The 19330-nt window shown below is 37.2% G+C and overlaps 1 non-coding gene across 1 annotated transcript; it reads left to right on the forward strand.

The window, feature by feature from the left end:
• Positions 1-1350: 1350 nt before the first annotated feature.
• Positions 1351-1457, forward strand: LOC116115373. The gene has a single exon (XR_004125656.1). It is a non-coding gene; the product is annotated as a small nucleolar RNA R71 (small nucleolar RNA).
• The last annotated feature ends 17873 nt before the right edge of the window (positions 1458-19330 follow it).

The raw sequence follows: 19330 nt of genomic DNA on the forward strand, positions 1-19330 counted from the left end.
TTCCTGAAAATAGAAAAAGGCATTAGATTAATGCTTGCACCTAGATCACATAAAACTCTATCAAATGCAATATCTCCTATAACACAAGGGATAGTGAAACTCCCTGGATCCTTGAGTTTTGGTGGCAGCTTTTTCTGTAGAATGGCACTGCACTCCTCTGTAAGCATCATTGTTTCCTCCTCTTCTAACTTCCTTTTGTTTAACAGAATTTCCTTGAGGAATTTTGCGTAGCTCGGCATCTGCTACAAGGCATCTGCAAAAGGAATGTTAATATGCAGTTTTTTAAATACCTCAAGGAATTTCGTGAACTGCTTATCTTGATTTTTCTTTCTGAGCCTCTGACGAAAAGGAACAAAAGGAGTATGATGTGCCAACTCCGGTGGTATCTCAGGAAATGGAAATTTTTCTTTCTTTTGCCTTAGCCTCTCTTCCCTCTTCGGTTCTTCTTCTCTAGGACTCGTTGGCTTCTCTTCAACCATGACTTCTTCCTCGAATTCTTCATCGGATTCTTTCTTTGATTTACTTGGTGTGTTCTCATCCTTCCCTTTTTGTTCAACCCCTTCCAAAACTGTTCTACTTCTTAAAGTTATTGCATCTACTTGTTCTCGTGGATTTGTCACTATGTTACTTGGTAGGGAACCCTGAGGTCACTCATTCAACTTTTCGGCTATTTGACCCATCTATACTTCCAAGTTTCGAATGGATGCCCCTTGGTTTCTAAAATTTGCCCTCCTCTCACTCATGAAACCTGTGGTCTCTTGCATGAACTTCCCGAACATATCTTCCAATTTCGACAATCTTTGATCCCCTAGTTGATGATTCATCCCAACTTGATTGTTTGGCGCATTTCTTTGGTTCCACTGATTATTCTGATTTCCTCAAGATAGATTTGGATGATTTCTCCAACCAAGATTGTACGTGTTAGAGAAAGGATTGTTCTGTTGTCTCTAATTCCCTGCCAAATAGTTGACTTGTTCTGATGATGATGAAGCTGAAGCAAAGGTGCTCCCCACTTGGCATTCATTGCTCACATGGTTACCTGCACAAAAATCACATGTCATTTAAGGTGTTTGAATGGAATTTACCTACATACCTCCTAATTGCTTTTGAATTGCTATAAGTTGGGCTGAAATGGCCGTGTAAGCATCAACTTCATGAATACCCATAGACTTCTTCGAATGCATTCTCTCATTGGGTCTTTGATAGTTGTTACTTGCCAGGACTTCAAGTAACTCATAAGCTTTTTCAGGTATCTTGTTTTACAATGCTCCTCCAGATATTGCATCCACCATTGTTTGCACATTTATCATCAACCCATTATAGAACGTTTGGACTTGCATCCAAACCGACAATGCATGGTGTGGACACTTTCTCAATAGTTCCTTATATCTTTCCCAAGCTTCATAAAGTGACTCATTCTCTTCTTGCAGAAATGATGTGACGTCGTTTCTCATCCTTGCAGATTTTGCTGGTGGGAAATATTTAGTCAGGAACTTTTGTGCCAATTCAATCCAAGTTGTGATTGTTCCTGCTGGTAGTGCCATTAAATCCCTTTGCTTTATGCCTTAATGAAAAAGGAAATAATCTTAATCTGATGGCATCATCTGACACTTCATTTGACTTGAAGCTGTCATAGATCTCTACGAAATTTGCAATGTGTGAATTTGGATCTTCCTTTGGATCTCCCCCAAATTGTACCGACAGTTGGATCATTTGGATGATTGCTGGCTTTATTTCAAAGTTGTTGGCTTGTACCAGTGGCCTAGTTATACTTGGACCACTACCATCAACCGAGGGCACTGAGAATTCCCTCAACGTTCTGTTTTCAGCCATCTCAATGCCTATCGCTTCTCGTTCTCTTCTCTCTCTGTTAAGTCTTCTTGCGGTTCTTTCAATCTTTAGATCAATAGGAACCACTAGATGACGTCTAGCTCTTCGTATAAACTACACAAATAGAAAGAGAGCGTGAGATCACAAGCGAACAGAAAAGAAACAGTAAAAATAAACTAGAAAACAATTAAAACTAAAATTAAACTCCAATCTAGCTAAAACAAACAAAAATCAATATTAACACAAAATCAATCCCCAACAACGGCGCCAAAAACTTGATGCATTGATTTTATAACATGCAATGTGTAGCAAGTGTACTAGTCGCAACAAGTAATAGAATAATGAGTAAAGTATCGTTCCCACAAGGATTGCGTGTCAAGTACTAATTTTCCGAATTTGTATCATGTTGGAGTAAACGAAAAATGGTTGGATTGGCGGGAGACAATTAAGCTGAAGTTAAAACAAAATCCACAACGTAATTCAAAATCTAACTAATGAAAGCAATATCAATTCAAGAAAATATCAAGTAAGACAAAGCGGTTAGGGTTTTAACTTCACTAGGATTTTATGATTTAATCTACAATTTCTGTTGCTTCTAAGTTCACATGCAAGGATTATAAATCGGACACCCTAACTTGTAAAACATACATTCTCAGGCTATGTTTTCCTACTTATCCCTATTAAACTTCCGCACCCAACAAAATGAAGGTTAATAGTTCCAAGTCTGTTAAGCTAAGTGGAATCCTAAATTGATTTCATGGATCTTCGAACCTATCTCTAGCGTTCAATCAATCAATGGAATTTACTCTAAGAGGCTAATAAATGATTCACTTCTCGGTCTTATCAAGCTCAACAATTAATTTCAATTAGAACAAAAATAAATACATAATCCAAGCAATGGAATATGAAAGCAACATCAATTTATTGATTAGACATTAAAATCCCAATTACATCAAAACCCTAACCCAAAAGTGAGTTTGTTCATACTAAAAATAAAGCAAATCAAAAGAAAAGCTGTAAAAACAGAGCTCAACATGCTGGAATAATGAAGAGAGAATAAATTCTTCCCTATTTGATGAACCCAAAGGCTTCCAATCTCCAATTTTCTCCTCTCTTTCCAAAAAGTGTCGAACCCCCTCTAAAATAACCAAGTCCCTCTTAAATAGTCGACCCCAAAACCCTAAGACTAATCCTAAATAATTAAAACGCACAGTTTTAATAAACAAAAATTTGCAGTTTTCGCCGCGGTGAAGAGTAAACTTCACCGCGTCATCGAGTTGGATTTTATTTCACTATCTGACCTAAGACTCTCGCCATGGCGAAGAATAAACTTCGACGCAGCGAACTTTTTTGAACTTTTTTGAAATTATGAAACTGCCCTCCTCTTGCTTCTTTGCTTGACTCTTCAATCTTAGTGATCCCAATAGAAACAAGCTTCATAGTGCTTCGAATCCACATTGAAACTTTCCCGATTCCTGAAATTCGCTTGATTCTAGGTCCAGAAACTCAATTCCGCTCAGTTTTTGCTTTAACTGCACATTTTGGCCTGAAACGTAAAATATATGGAATTAAGTTGTCATTCAAGCACAAACTTAAGAAGAAGTATCCAAAATCCAGCCAAAAAGCATAGATAAAACAGTATAATCCTAGGATTATCAGCTTGACAAGATAAAGATGATGAAGGATTGAGGAGTAATTAAAAGAAAATTGTTAATGGCAAAAAGGGAAATAATGTTATAAGTCATTAAATACAAAAGACAAATGAATGACTTTTGCAAAAAAAAAAAAAAAAATCTAGATTTTAGTTTGTACAAGTCGGCCAACACATGTATTCTTCCATCATCTTCTTCAATACTTCTCCATTAATTCTATTTCCTCCATTGAAATTTCAAGCTTCTTAGTTGCAATCATTCAAGTGTCCTGTATTTCTTCCTTTATTAAGAATATTAGGAGGTAAATTTCAACTCCTTATCTTATATGACTATTATGTATTTCAAGTTATTAAAGTTTTCTTATGAATTATGTTAGGATAAAGAGTCAATTGGAGATAAGGAGGAGGAAATTTGTAAAAGAGTGTGGTTTCTTCACACAAGGTAAGGGAAACCTCCCTTTAATGTGAAATAAGAATTAGGTTTCTAGGTTTAGTATTAGGGAACCTTAATTCTTGTCACACAAAAGAAATTGAAGTTGGTTTGATGTTATGATTTGCAATTGATGGATTTATATGTGAATTGTAGAAAATTAAAGTTTGATGGCAATTAATGGAAATGGTTGTGTCATGAGCATTTAACATATTACAAGGGATGTTATTATTGATCATTTATCATGTTTTCATAGGGGAGAATGGTTAGGAAAAGTTAGGAAGTAAGTTGAGGTAAATAGGTATAGACAAGCCTTAAAAAAAAAACCATTGTCAATTTCGTGGCCTTCTGAGTGATGTTTGGACATCTTACTTATCGAACTGTGTTGAGACATATACATAAAAGTTGTAGCCATTCCTCTAAGCTTGAAAACAAACAAAGATCGTATCAATCTAATGTGTATAACTCGAGATATACGGATCATGACTACCTCAAAAGTGCTTCCAATTTCTTAATTTATTTTTAGCCTAATAATCTATGATTGATTCCAAGTATGGAAATAATGCTTAAAGGTTTTGAAGCATGTTTGAATGAGTTATCTTTGTGATTATTTAATGATTGTATGAACAATATATATTTGATGTAATGAATGACTATGGAGGTCATGTGTAATATGTTATGTATTACCTAAATATGATATGTTTCTATGAATTAGTTATGCATCCACAAAACGGTCATGATGAAATGATATGTTCATATATGGAAAGTGTATGTTTTTAAAGAATAAAGCATGTCAAGCATATTAATAAAGAAAAAATGGGAGGGGGGGAGGGGAGGGGTTGGGTGGTATGGGGCTTGATCCCAAGTTTGAGTAAAATGCTTTCAAGGTACATAGACATGCATTTTTATGAAGAAAATGATTTTTAACTTTTATGGAAGTTGTTGGCATGTTATGGGGAATCTGAGCTCACTCATGCACATGTCTAGACCAAAAGAAATGAACAGTCCATAACGTACATGACCATGGGGACCATGTTATAAGTTAAGGCTAGCTAATTGGCCAAAGGTTCTATAATCCATGCCTCAGCTTAGTCTGATCGGCGGACAGTAAAAGGTTTTCAAAGAAACATGTATTTATATATGCATGGCATTGAAGTGCATCATTCATGAACATTAAAGGAAAGCATTACATGAATTATATTATGCATTATGATATGAACTGAATATGCTATGTTTTATTACATTTATGTTATTAATGTTTGGTTCATGTACAAGTAAATAAGATGTTTTCCAAGTTTAAGAATGTTACATAGGGTTATATGATTGATACCCTTACTAAGTGATTAGCAGTCATTTCCCTAGTTTCCATGTTTTGCAGGAAATGGTTAAACAGTAATGGCGAGTGGCAGGCAAGGAAGCTTGGGGCATGTGATAATCCAAAGATTATACTATTTTATTTAGGCTTTTTGGCTGGATTTTGAATACTTCTTATGTCGTTTTTTCCTGAATTGCAATTTAATTTCATATGTTTTATGTTTCAGGCCAAAACGTGCACTTTGAGCAAATAATGAGCGGAATCAAGTTCTTGGACCCAGAAGCGAGCGAATCTCAGAATTCGGAGAAGTTCTGAACCGGATTTGAAGCACTATGAAGGTTGTTCCCATTGGAAAGCATCGAGGATCGAAGATTCAAGCAAAGAAGCAAGCGGAGGGTAATTCCATACTTTCAGAAGTGTTCAGTAAGGTTCGCCGCGATGAAGTCTGCGATTTTCAGTTTTTCATTAAAGCGCATAGTTTTATTTTAGGAAAGTTTTTAGGTTTTTGGACGGACTCTATAAGAAAAACTTAGACATTTTGAGAGGGGTTCATCTTGGTTGAGAGAGTTTTTGACATTTTGGGAGAAAAGAAGAGAAGATTGTAGATTTAACCTTATGGATTCATCAATTAGGGGAGATCTTTTTACTCTTTTCTCTTTGTTTCAACATGTTGATTGCTGTGTTTACTGTTTTTTTTGCTATTTGTGTTAATTTCGTTATGAACTAACTCACTTTGGGTTAGGGTTTTGATGTAATTCGGATTTCTATGGGTAATCAATAGATTATTGTTACTTTTACATTCTATTGCATGGATTGTGTGATTATTCTAATTTTTATTGATTTTAATTGTTGAACATGATGAGATTGAGAAATAAATCATGTTGAGCTTCTTGGGTAATCACCATTGTTGTATTGAACGCTAGAGATATGTTTGAGAATCAATGAATTCAATCTAGGATTTCATTAGCTTAATGAACTTGGATCTATTAATCTTTAAATTGTTAGGTGTGGAAGCTTAATAGGAAAAAGTAGGAATTCATAGCCTGAGAAAGTATGTTTTACAATTTAGGGAATTCGAGTTACAATCCGTGCATGTGAGTGTAGAAGTAGCATAATTCGTAGAATTAATCCATAAAGTCCTAATGAAGTCAAAACCCTACCCGTTTGCTTAATTTGATATTACTCTTACTTTAATCTTGCTTTCATTAATTAGCTTTTTAATTACATAGTAAATTTTGCTTTCAATTTAGTTTAGATTCTCCCATAAATCCAAACACTTTCGGTTTCTCCAACTTGAAAACAAATAGGAAAATCAGTGCTTAGCAACCAATCCTCATGGGAACGATACTCACTCATCACTTTATTACTTTGTGTGACTAGTGCACTTGCTATATTGCATGTTGTAGTAACAATGCATCAAGTTTTTGGCGCCGTTGCTAGGGATTGATTTTTGTGTTAACATTGAAATATTCTTGAGTTAGCTAGATTGGAGTTTTATTTTTGGTTTTAATTGTTATTAGTTAATTTTTTGTTGTTCTTTTCTATTAGCTAGTAATCTCACGTTTTCTCTCGTTCTGTGTAGTTTATGCGAAGAGCATGATGTCGATCTTTGGTGACATGGTGGAGCGGTTTATAGAAGTCTTCATGGAAGACTTATTTGTTTTTGGCTCGTCTTTTGACAATTGCTTATCTAATCTTTCATTTGTTTTGCAGCGATGTCAGGAGATGAATTTGGTGCTCAACTGGGAGAAATGCCACTTCATGGTACAGGAAGGAATAGTGCTCAATCAGAGAATTTCAAAGGACGGCATAGAAGTGGATCAAGCGAAAATAAAAGTGATTGAGAAGCTGCCACCACCTGCAAATGTTAAGGCAGTTCGGAGTTTCTTAGGGCATGCGGGGTTCTATAGACATTTTATCAAGGATTTCTCTAAAATCTTTAAACCCCTTTGCAATTTACTGATTGAGGATGTTCCTTTCGATTTTAATGATGAATGCATGCATGCTTTTCAAACTCTTAAGAAATTGTTAGTGTATGCACCTATTATTGCAGTTCCCAATTAGGGACTACCGTTTGAATTGATGTGTGATGCTAGTGATTTTTCACTAGGAGTAGTTTTAGGACAAAGAAAGAACAAAGTGTTGTATGTAATTCAGTATGCTAGCAAAACACTCACTGATGCACAGTTGAATTATACCACTACTGAAAAAGAGTTGTTAGTTGTGGTTTTTGCATTTGACAAATTTCGTTCTTATTTGCTAGGTGTTAAGGTGATAGTCTACACAGATCATTCGGCACTCAAACACCTATTGGCAAAGCAAGAAGCAAAACCTAGGCTGATTAGATGGATCCTATTATTACAAGAGTTTAAGTTGGAGATTCGAGATAAAAAGGGGTCAGAAAATGTAGTGGCGGATCATTTGTCAAGGATTGAACGACCAACCCAGGGAAGTGAAAAGGAAACCCAAATCAAGGAAACCTTCTTGGATGAGAAATTGATGAGAATTGAGGAAGCACCTTGGTATGCGGATATTGCAAACTACTTGTCATCGAGAGTGCTCCCAATTGGCATGACATTCCAGCAAAAGAGGAAGTTTTTCTCAGACTTGAAGTATTATTTCTGGGAAGAGCCATTTCTATATAGACATTATGTTGATCAGATGATACGTAGGTGTGTCCAAGAAGAGGAAATGGAGAGTATTCTACGGCATTGCCACGACAGGGATGTGGGTGGCCATTTTGGAGGAACTAGGATAGCAGCCAAGGTCCTTCAGTCTGGATTTTATTGGCCAACCCTATTCAAGGATGCCTTCCGGGTAGTTCAGGAATGTGATCAGTGTCAACGGAGTGGAAAGATTTCCAAGAGAGATGAGATGTCGTTGAACAACATGGTAGTTGTTGAGTTGTTTGATGTGTAAGGAATTGACTTCATGGGTCCTTTTCCAAATTCTTTTGGAAATGTGTACATTTTGGTAGAGGTAGATTATGTTTCAAAATGGGTGGAAGCAGTTGTATTGCCATCCAATGATGCCAGGGTGGTGGTTAACTTTGTGAGAAAGAACATTTTTCTTAAGATTTGGGGTACCACAGGTAATCATCAGTGATGGGGTGTCTTATTTTTGCAATACGCAATTTGATGCGCTGTTGGAAAAATATGGAGTGAAACATAAAGTGGCTACACCATACCATCCCCAGACTAGTGGGCAAGTGGAACTGTCGAACAGAGAACTTAAGGGAATTTTAGAGAAGACAGTCAATGCATCTAGGAAGGATTGGTCACGGAAATCAGATGATGCATTATGGGCATACCGCACTGCATTCAAGACTCCAATTGGTATGTCTCCATTTAGGTTAGTATATGGGAAGGCATGTCACTTGCCGGTGGAACTCGAGTATAAGGCATACTGGGCAGTCAAGCAGCTAAACATGGATTTACGAGCTACTGGGGAGGAAAGGATGCTGAATTTGAATGAACTCGATGAGTTCCGTCATGAAGTGTATGAGAATGCTCGGATTTACAAGGAAAAGACCAAGAAGTGGCATGACAAGCATATCAGGAAGAAGAACTTTGAAATGGGTCAGAAAGTTTTGTTTTATAATTCTAGACTTAGGCTCTTCCCTGGAAAACTTAAGTCTAGATGGTCCGGACCCTTCATAGTTACAAGAGTTTACCCATACGGGGTGGTGAAGGTGTCACATGAAGAAAAGGGCACATTTAAGGTCAATGGATAGAGATTGAAACCATACATTAATGGGGTGATGAGTTGAAAGTCATTCCCCATCCAACTTGACATCCCGACATGAGGACTTGAGAAAGTCGAGCTTTCGACTATAAACAAGCGCTTCTTGGGAGGCAACCCAAGTGTTTTAATTTGTTGTCATTTGTTTATTGTGTTGAAATTGATTAATTGTTTTATGATTTAGAATAGTTTTAATTTCATGTGTTTTTGGGTGTTTCAGGTGAATAATCAAATTAAGGTGAAAAAGGGATTTTTCCAGTTTTTGCCGCGGCGAAACAAGTTCTTCGTCGGGGCGTTGTTTTCTCTGGAATTTTTCGCTGCAGAAAGACAACTTTCTTCGCTGCGGCATAGAAGGTATTGCGAAAGTTTTTTCTTTGCCACAGCGACATTTCTCTCTGGAATTTTTCTTCGCCGCAGCATCGACCAGGAATTAAGAACTTCGCCGCGGCGAAAACTGTTTTATATAAAAAACCACGCAACTCTTCATTTTTCACGAAAAACTTCAAAACGCATCCAAGAGCCAAACACTTCCACCTTCAGTCCAGATCTTCTCCAGTGAATTTCCATCCCTTTACCTCACTCCTTAACCCTTACAAACACCAAAACAACTAATTTTAGCAAGGATATTTTGCGAAAATTGAAGAAAACTTTGGAAACGCTTGGTTTCCAAAAATTGGGGATTTTGCAATCTAAGCCGAAATTGGTGAAATTGGTGGTGCATTCAGCATGAGAAAGGTAAGATTTCGAGTTCTCCAACATCTAAATTGCTAAATTTTGATTGTAGTGCTTTAAGTTTGAAATATTGTTTGAATGTGTTGAGTTGTTGATTTTTGGTGAAGTTTGTAATTTGATATTGATTAAAGGAGTGTAGATTTTGCTTTGTATTGTGTTGAAGAAGTTGGGTTTGCGATTTGGGAGTGTTTTGTTGAGTTTGGAAGAATAGTGAGTTTAGGGGTTTGGGTACAATTTTTTTGAAACTTTGGTGTTTTTGCAAGAGAGATTGTGGTCAGTAGGAAGGGTACTTAGCATTGAATTGGCTGGTTGAATCCTTAGTTTAGGGGTACATTTGGGTATTCACAGTGAAAACCGAACATGCTGATCAAAATAACTTCCAAGGGTAAAGGAAAAAGGAAACAAGTAGACAATAGATTTGTTAGTGACAAGGCTCGACAACGGTATGAAGGTGTAATCAAAAGAAAAGATAAGAGGTTTATTGCCGAGCGTGGATTGACCACTACCCATGCAAAAGAGTAGAGTCGAGGGAGAAAGTGAGACATATTCATGAGTGACCCTGATCATTTAGCCATAGAACTGATAGTGAGGGGTAATCTTGGGCATGTATTTGTGAGGGGTATTGATGTGCCGATCGATGCAAAGGTGATCAATGATTTCTACGGACTGCCTCCAATTGACCGTGATGAGTATCTGGACTTTAAGAAGAGACAGTTTAAGGAGGATGAGATTCTGAAGGTAATAGCAAAATTGGATACCCCTTGGGAGATTTCGAAAAAGGGAAGGAAGAGCATTAAAGGAACCAATTTGATACCTATGGCTAGGTTGTGGCAGTACTTTGTATGTGCGAGGATGATGCCGGAGACTCATTATAGTACAATGACTTTTGAGAAGGCATTGCTACTTTATTCCATTGCCACCGGAAAGAAAATGGATGTGGGGAACATTATCATGACGAGTATACAGAATACAGCCAAACCAGGGTGAGGCAGCTTCCCTTTCCCACATCTTATCACTGAGCTATGCACTCGAGCGGGAGTCGAGAAGGTAGATGATGAACCACTTATCCATCCTGCCCCAGTCCTCGACACCAATTACTTTAACAAGCATCTTGAGCATCCACCCAGTGAAGGACCTAGATCCGGAACAAAAAGACAGAGAAACATAGAAGGCACTGCCACATCATCAAGTTCAGCATCCACAACAAAGGAGTTGCTGCAGCAGATTTTGGGTCAGATGAAACGGATGGAACGACATCAAGGTCGGCTGGCAGAGCAGACCCAGATGCTATATGATATGCAACACAGCTGCTGCACCAAGCTAGAAATTGATACTTCGAGCTTCCAATGGGAAAATTGGGATTCCAAGGAATGGATGGGCTCTGAAACAGAAGATGGCGACACCGAAGGAGAGGAGGAGGCCGAAGAATGAAACATGAGCACTTGTTTTGTAGTTTCATTTTTTTTTTTTTTTAATTGTCATTGTCTTTTATTTTGTACATTGAACTTAATTTTCTTTTTGTTTTAGATTGTTAATTTTTGTTTGAACTTCCTAGTAGTTGTAAGGGCGAGATTAGGTTGTAATATTTTCATATTAGTCAGTGACATTTTCTAACACAATGGACACCATAGAACTTTAATTGTTTTACAGATTATGGTGATGAGAAAGCTAAGGAACAGTTGTGCATGCTGTTGAACGAAACTCAGACTTCACGGATTAATCAAGGAACTATCTCGTACCTTTGTAAATTCTGTTTTTCTATTCCTAAATTGTGCATAATGTGACATTGGGGACAATGTCATCTTTAGTTTGGGGGTAGGAAAATTTCAAAAAAAAATTTGATTTGTGTTTAGTGTTTTCATGTTTTATTTTGTTGCACCAATGATGAATTGCATAAGTCCATGATGAGAATAGGATTGTTGGGATTTTATTGTTGAAAAATGTTAAGCATTGCTTCAAGTTTAGGTTTGTTGACTTGATTTAACTTGAGGTTTGTTGAGTGGTTCAACCACCATCTTCATTATTTCGGCATGTTTAGATTCATATTATGTGGATAGGTGAAGTCTTGATAATGTTGGTGGACTCTAGAACCTAGTTGAGAAATGCTTGAGGCGAAATTCTAGGAATAGACATTATTGAGGAAGTGATTTAGGCAGTTTTTCGAAACATTTAAGCCTTTCCAACTGACCATGAAAATTTATCCCTAGTCACCCATTTGTGCCTTATGAAATCATCGTTGTCTTAATTTGTTTTCTTGTACAACCAATAAAACCCTTCACCCTAAACACGTCTCACAACCCTTAAGAGAATTTTGAACCTAATGCAAACACAAAGATCTTGGAGAGTTGCTAATAAACTAAAAGATTAGTTTGGGGGTCGTGAGAAGGGCAAGAAGAATAAAGGGGTAATTAACCTCAATAAGTTTATTGTTACTTTAAAAAAAAAAATTATTATAGAATTTGAGAGTTGCATTTCAGAAGCAAAAATAAGAAGTGCACATGTTTGAGGGTTATAAAATGGTTGACACCTTAAGTGGTGATTGAGAAAGAAAGTGGAAGTTGATGTAGTTCTTAGTGTTTGCTTAAAGGAAACCGAGTTCTCTTGCTTTGTTTATCTTTTCCTTTCCTTTAGAGCCCACTAACTGAGTCTAACGTTACAATCCTGTAAAGACCTTTTGATCCTTAGTGATGTCTAATCCTCATTAGTGGAGAGTAGTTTGATACTTAGGCTTATGGAGTCTGCCACCATTTGATAAACTTTGAATTTCTGCATAAAATAATCCAGGAAGTCGGAATGCAGACTGAAGTGGGGATCACCTACTCGGGGGACCAATAGAGAAAGATGGTCAATGCAACTTATAACTTCTTGGAGTGTTGAGCATTTTCCAGTAATAATTTTTCAACAATTTTTGAAACTTGTATAAATTCTAGGCAGTTCGTTGTGTTTGAGTTCGAGTCTAATTTTTTTTCTCATTTCATTTTCAATTTTGTTGTTTTGTGTTTTGTTTGTTAGTTGTTTTTCTTTTAGTTGTGTTTGTAGTTGATGCTCGAGGACGAGCATGTCTTTAGTTTGGGGGTATTTGATAATCTGAAGATTATACTGTTTTATTTAGGTATTTTGGCCGGATTTTGAATACTTCTTATGTCGTTTTTGCCTGAATTGCAACTTAATTTCATATGTTTTATGTTTTAGGCCAAAACATGCACTTTGAGCAAATAATGAGCGGAATCGAGTTCTTGGACCCAAAAGCGAGCAAATCTCAGAATTTGGAGAAGTTCTTAAGTGGATTTGAAGCATTATGAAGCTTGTTCCCATTGGAAAGCATCGAGGATCGAAGATTCAAGCAAGGAAGCAAGCATAGGGCAATTCCATAATTGAAGGATTGGGAATGTGGCTTACCGATTGAAATTACCTCTTACATAAAATATCTATCCAGTTTTTCATGTTTCACAATTGGATGGTAGCATTATTTTTGGCAACTGGTTTGACAAGTTTTGTGAATATTTTCTTTCTTATTTAGGCTTAATTTAGGAGCATTAGTTTTGGGAGTTATTTCCTTGTATAGATTTTTCTACTTTTATCAGATTTGTTGAGCTGTAAAATCTTGTATATATTCCTGTCGAGATCAGTAATGAAGGGAGAAACAATTTCATCAGATTTGTTCATGGTATCAGAGCCATGGGTGATGACGACAAGAAAGATGTAGGGACTTCTGGTTTAGACAAGAAAACACAGAACCTCTACTCACTGAACCCAAATGATAATCTTGGAAACATAATCACTCAAGTTCAATTGAAGGGTGAGAATTATGATGAATGGGCATGGGCAGTACGAACTGCTCTACGAGCCAAAAAGAAATATGGGTTTATCGATGGAACTGTCAAGCAATCGGAAGATAATTCGTTGGAACTTGAAGATTGGTGGACAGTTAACTCTATGCTTGTGTCTTGGGTGCTCAATACCATCAAGCCTACACTTCGTCCGACGATATCTTATATGGAGAATGTGAAAGATTTGTGGGAGGGTATTAGGTAGTGATTCTCCATTGGAAATGGTCCTCGAGAACAGTAGTTAAGATCTAATCTGGCGATGGGGATGTTGTGATTACTTATTATGGAAGACTCAAAGCTTTGTTGGATGAATTGAACAACTATGATCAAATACCAGTATGTACTTGTACTGGGTGTAAATGCAATCTCACCGCTGAGCTCGAAAGGAAACACGAAGAAGAGAGAGTTCATCAGTTTTTGATGGGTTTGGATGAAGAAGGATATGGAACAGTGCATTCCAATATTCTGAGCACAGAACCATTGCCTAACCTGAATCGGGCATATGCCATGGTTATTCAATAGGAACAGGTGGTTGTAATTCAAGGGGGGACAAAGACAAATATATGATTTGTTCTAATTGCAACAAAGAGGGACATGATGCTGATAACTGTTTCCAACTCATAGGATATCCTGAATGGTGGGGAAATAGACCACGCACAAGCATCACTGGACGAGGTGGTGGACGAAAGCGTGGTACTGGCAGTAGCCGTAACAAGCCAGGAATTCTGCAGGCAAACGTAACTCAAGCTTTCGGTGTTGACGGTGGGTGAGGAGTAGGATCTGACTCTGATAGAAAAGGACATAATGGATTGAATGATTGGTAGCGTGCCGAATGTACCAAATTAATTAACCTAACTACTGAACTGTATAAAGGAAGCAAGGGTCGATCCCGCAGGGAGTGACTCGATTAATTTCTATATTCTAAAACAATAAAAACAACAGAAATCCAAATTAAACTCTAAACATTAAACTTGACAACAGTAATGAAAGGGGGTTTGTAATCAAGGCAAACTAAAGTAAAACAGAGAAATAAAATATCAGGTTAAACAATCAGTTCTCGGTTCAATATCCACCTAAACATGCATTGGACATAAAGTAACCGTAACAATGTTCTATCTCGTCATTATGGAACTACTGACCCTAGGAAACAACAAGCTCTGTTACCCGAATTCTCCCGTAGTTTGTCACTACTGAAACAAGCTCTTCGAGTAGATACTAACCCTTGAACAACCTAGAACAAGCTCTCTAAATTTAATTCAATGGCAGCCTTAAGAATTAGGAGAATAGATCAATCTAAGCAACAATCACGCAAGCTCGGATTATTTAACTTAGGTTATGTTATTCAAGACAATAGACCGAAAACTTGTCCATAATCAGCTATCATCATGTGTCACTCGTTGAATAGAAAAAGGACAATTACGGATCACAATTCCTAATTCTAACAGGTAAATTCTGATTAAACAATTTAGCAGGCCAAAACTAAATCACTCAAACAAGAATCACAAACAATTAAAACAGAATAACATAAACAATTCCAATAAAAATGAGATTAAGAACAATGTTACTAGAGTCAGGTTACACCAATGACATGAAATTAGGCTTCAAAATCCCCTTGAACTGAAGAAGGAAATTAGCCGCACATCTTGATCTAGAACGCAAAAACTCTACAGAATTCAAACTCTACTGTCCTCCCCCCGTTTAACCTAAAAACTTCTAATTAAATAACATGTGTTTTCCTTAATTCTTCCCCAAGAATCACGGAATTTCTTTCCTGGACGTTTCCTAGAAGATAGACTTCCAGATTTGATAAAATCTGATCAGATATGGATTCCAGAATTCGTCTCCAACTTGCACCAGGATTCTCGCCATGTAAAAGATCTTTTCTGGGCTCCATCACTTCATAAAAATTTTAGTCCAGGATGTGTAGATGAATCTGGGCTTTTGAATCACCCGTTTTCGATATCTGACGCTCCAGTTAGGCCCATTCGAAGATTCAATACTCAGCTAAGGAATCCTTCCGCGACTAGGATTCCAGGTCCGGTTTTGCAACAACTACTGAGAACCCAAACGGACTCGGATTCTTGCCCATAATACCTTCCTGAAAAGCTTGATTCGTCTACTTTAATTTCTCTGAAGAACACTTTTGCAATCGAGGAATCTAGCTCCCTGAAAAACCTGAAAAACGTAGCACTGGTCAGAATAACGAAAAATCTGGAAAATCTGGAATTTCCTAATCTTTTCTCAATTATTTCCTAAAATCTATCCAACTATGCCAAACTTAGAAAATAAGCTCTAATCAGCTCAACTAGGCATAAAACATAACAAAAAATATAATATGGAAGGAATAAAAATATCTAAATTACACTCTTATCAATGATGAACAGTGGGCTGCCTTGCTTGGGTTATTAAGCTCACATAAGAATAGTGGTAATGAGAGATTAACAGGTAAGGGAAGACTACTGTATTGGATTATTGACTCAGGCACCTCCCATCACATGACAGGAACTTATTCATGCTTGAGTGAAGTGAGAGATATTGTGCCATGTTCAGTCGAGTTGCCTAATGGAGAGGAGACCATGGCATTGAAAGAAGGAACTGTGTTTCTTGGAGAAGCACTAATATTGAGACATGTTCTTTTTGTGCCCAATTTAAAATGCAATTTGACTTCGGTATCTCAACTTCTTGATGATTCAGATTTGGTTAAGCAAATCACTAACAAAATTTGTGCTATACAGGACCAAACTTCGAGGAAGCTGATTGGAGTGGGTGAACGATGCGAAGGGGTTTATTTTTTCAAAGGAGTGGCTTCGGCGCATGCATGCAAGACCAAGGGTGTTGGATCTCCTAAACTGTGGCACATGAGAATCGGACATCCATCTTTTAAGGTGTTAGAAATGATTCCTGAAGTTGGTAGTTTAGGTAGGAATAATAATAAGGCATGTGATATTTGTTTTAGAGCGAAACAAACAAGAGAAACTTTTATTTCTAGTGATAATAGAGCCAAAGAATGTTTTGAATTAATACATTGTGATTTATGGGGAGCCTATAGAGCCCCAGCTGCTTGTGGATCAATTTATTTCTTAACAATTATTGATGATTATTCTCATGCTGTATGGATATATTTGTTAAATAAAAAAATTGAAGTTGCTTGTGTTCTTAAAAGATTTATTACAATGATTCAACGACAATTTAAGAAAGATGTGAAAATTGTTAGAAGTGACAATGGAAGTAAGTTCTTGTGTTTGCGAGAATATTTCAATGAGCATGGGATATTGCATCAAACATCTTGTGTAAGGACACCTCAACAAGATGGGCGAGTGGAAAGAAAGCATCGTCACATTTTTAATGTGGCAAGAGGATTGCGTTTTCAAGCAAGTCTACCTATTGAATTTTGGGGAGAATGTGTTCTTACAGTAGGATATTTGATCAATAGAACACCTACTATGTTTTTAGATGGTAAGTCTCCTTATGAAGTTCTCTTTGGACAAGCGCCTTCCTATAAACACATTCGAATTTTTGGATGCTTGTTATATGCACATAATTTAAACAGGGACAAAGATAAATTTGCAAGTAGAAGTTAAAAGTGTGTGTTTGTTGGATATCTGTTTGGAAAGAAAGGCTAGAGATTATATGACTTAGAGAATCACGAGTATCTTGTTTCAAGAGATGTTGTGTTTGTTGAAACATAATTTCCCTATGCAAGTAAGCATATTCAGATAATGATGTGGCTAAAAACGTAGAAGAAAATTGGAATCAAGAAGTTGACGTAGATGAGCAGCATGTACAAGATGCGAAGGAAGATGGTGAGGCGAATCAAGATAGAGAAGAAGCACCTATAGCTGATACGAGTGCAGTGAAGGAAATATTGTGGAAGAGAATGAGAATGTCGAAGAACCACTTGGTAGGGGACAAAGAGTGAAGCAACCTTCAGTTCGTTTGAGGGACTATGTGACTAATACAATCAAAGTAAACCCTTCAACGTGTTCATCACTTCAATCTAATTCCTCAGGTACACCTTATCCTTTAGCACATTATGTGAATTATGATAAGTTTTATATCCAACATAGGTCCTTCTTGGCAGCAGTTTCTACAGGACATGAACTTGGTACCTATGCAGAAGCAGTCAAAGATGATAATTGGAGGGAAGCAATGAGAAAGGAGATACAAGCCTTAGAAGACAATGGTGTATGGACTGTTGAAAACTTGCCACCAGGAAAGAAAGTGATTGGAAGCAAGTAGGTCTATAAGATAAAATATAACTCTGATGGAGGGATCAAAATGTACAAGGCACAATTGGTGATACTTGGGAATATTCAAGTTGAAGGCATTGATTATCACGAAACATTTGCACCAACAGCAAAGATGGTAACTGTACGCACTTTGCTCGCTGTTACAGCTGCAAGAAAATGGGAACTTCATCAAATGGATGTTCCAAATGCTTTCTTGCATGGTGACCTAGATGGGGAGGTGTACATGAGACTGCCTCCTGGTTTTGTTTCTCAGACACCAGGAAAAGTTTGTAGACTTCGAAAGTCTTTCTATGGGTTGCGACAAGCGCCTAGGTGTTGGTTTGCAAAATTGGCAGCTTCTCTGAGGGTTTATGGGTTTAAACAATCATGTTCAGATTATTCTCTATTTACTTTTCGAGACAAATCTGTTCATTTGAATGTGCTTGTTTATGTTGATGATCTCATTATCTCGGGTAATGATGGAATGGCGATACAAAAGTTCAAGAATTATTTGAACCGATGTTTTCATATGAAAGATCTGGGCAAGTTGAAATATTTCTTGGGCATTAAAGTGGCGAGAAATTCAAATGGCATCTTCCTGTGTCAACGCAAGTACACATTGGATGTGATATCTGAAGTTTGATTGTTAGGAGCCAAGCCTGCTAGAACTCCTATTGAACAAAATCACAAGCTAGCAGTTACAAATAGCGTAGATATGGATGACCCAGTGCAGTATAGATGGCTTGTAGGATGGCTCATTTATTTGACAATCACACGCCCTGAGTTATCTTATTGTATGCATACTCTTGCACAATTTATGTAGCAGCCGAAGAGAGAGCATTGGGAAGCAGCCTTAAGAGTGGTGCGTTATTTGAAAGGCCATCCAGGTCAAGGAATTCTTTTGCGAGCTGATTGTGATTTGAAACTCTATGCGTATTGTGACTCTGACTGGGCTAGTTGCCCTTTAACAAGACGCTCTTTGACAGGTTACTTTGTTCTTCTAGGAAATTCACCCATATCATGGAAATCTAAGAAGCAAGCAACGGTATCTCGCTCCTCCGCTAAGGCCGAATATTGGTCTATGACCACTGCAGCTTGTGAACTAAAATGGCTAAAAGGTTTATTGAGTTTCCTTGGAGTTGAGCACGATGATTCAATGCTTTTGTATTGTGACAGTCAATCGGCTTTACACATGGTGACTAACCCAGTTTACCATGAGTGTACGAAACATATCGAAGTGGATTGTCATTTTATTCGTGATGAGATACACAGCCAAAGTGAAATATGTGCATACTTCTATGCAACCAGCTGACATTTTGACTAAAGCTCTAGGAACCACTCAATTTGATTTTCTTCTTGGCAAGTTGGGCATTCAAAATCCTCATGCTTCAACTTGAGGGGGGGTATTAGATGGTAGCATTATTTTCGAGCATTATTTTCGGCAACTGGTTTGACAAGTTTTGTGGATATTTTCTTTCTTATTTAGGCTTAATTTAGGAGCGTTAGTTTTGGGAGTTATTTCCTTGTATAGATTTTTCTACTTTTATCAGATTTGTTGAGCTGTAAAATCTT

This window comes from Pistacia vera, unplaced genomic scaffold (genome assembly GCF_008641045.1).
Source record: "Pistacia vera cultivar Batoury unplaced genomic scaffold, PisVer_v2 Contig737, whole genome shotgun sequence".
NCBI classification, from domain to species: domain Eukaryota; kingdom Viridiplantae; phylum Streptophyta; class Magnoliopsida; order Sapindales; family Anacardiaceae; genus Pistacia; species Pistacia vera.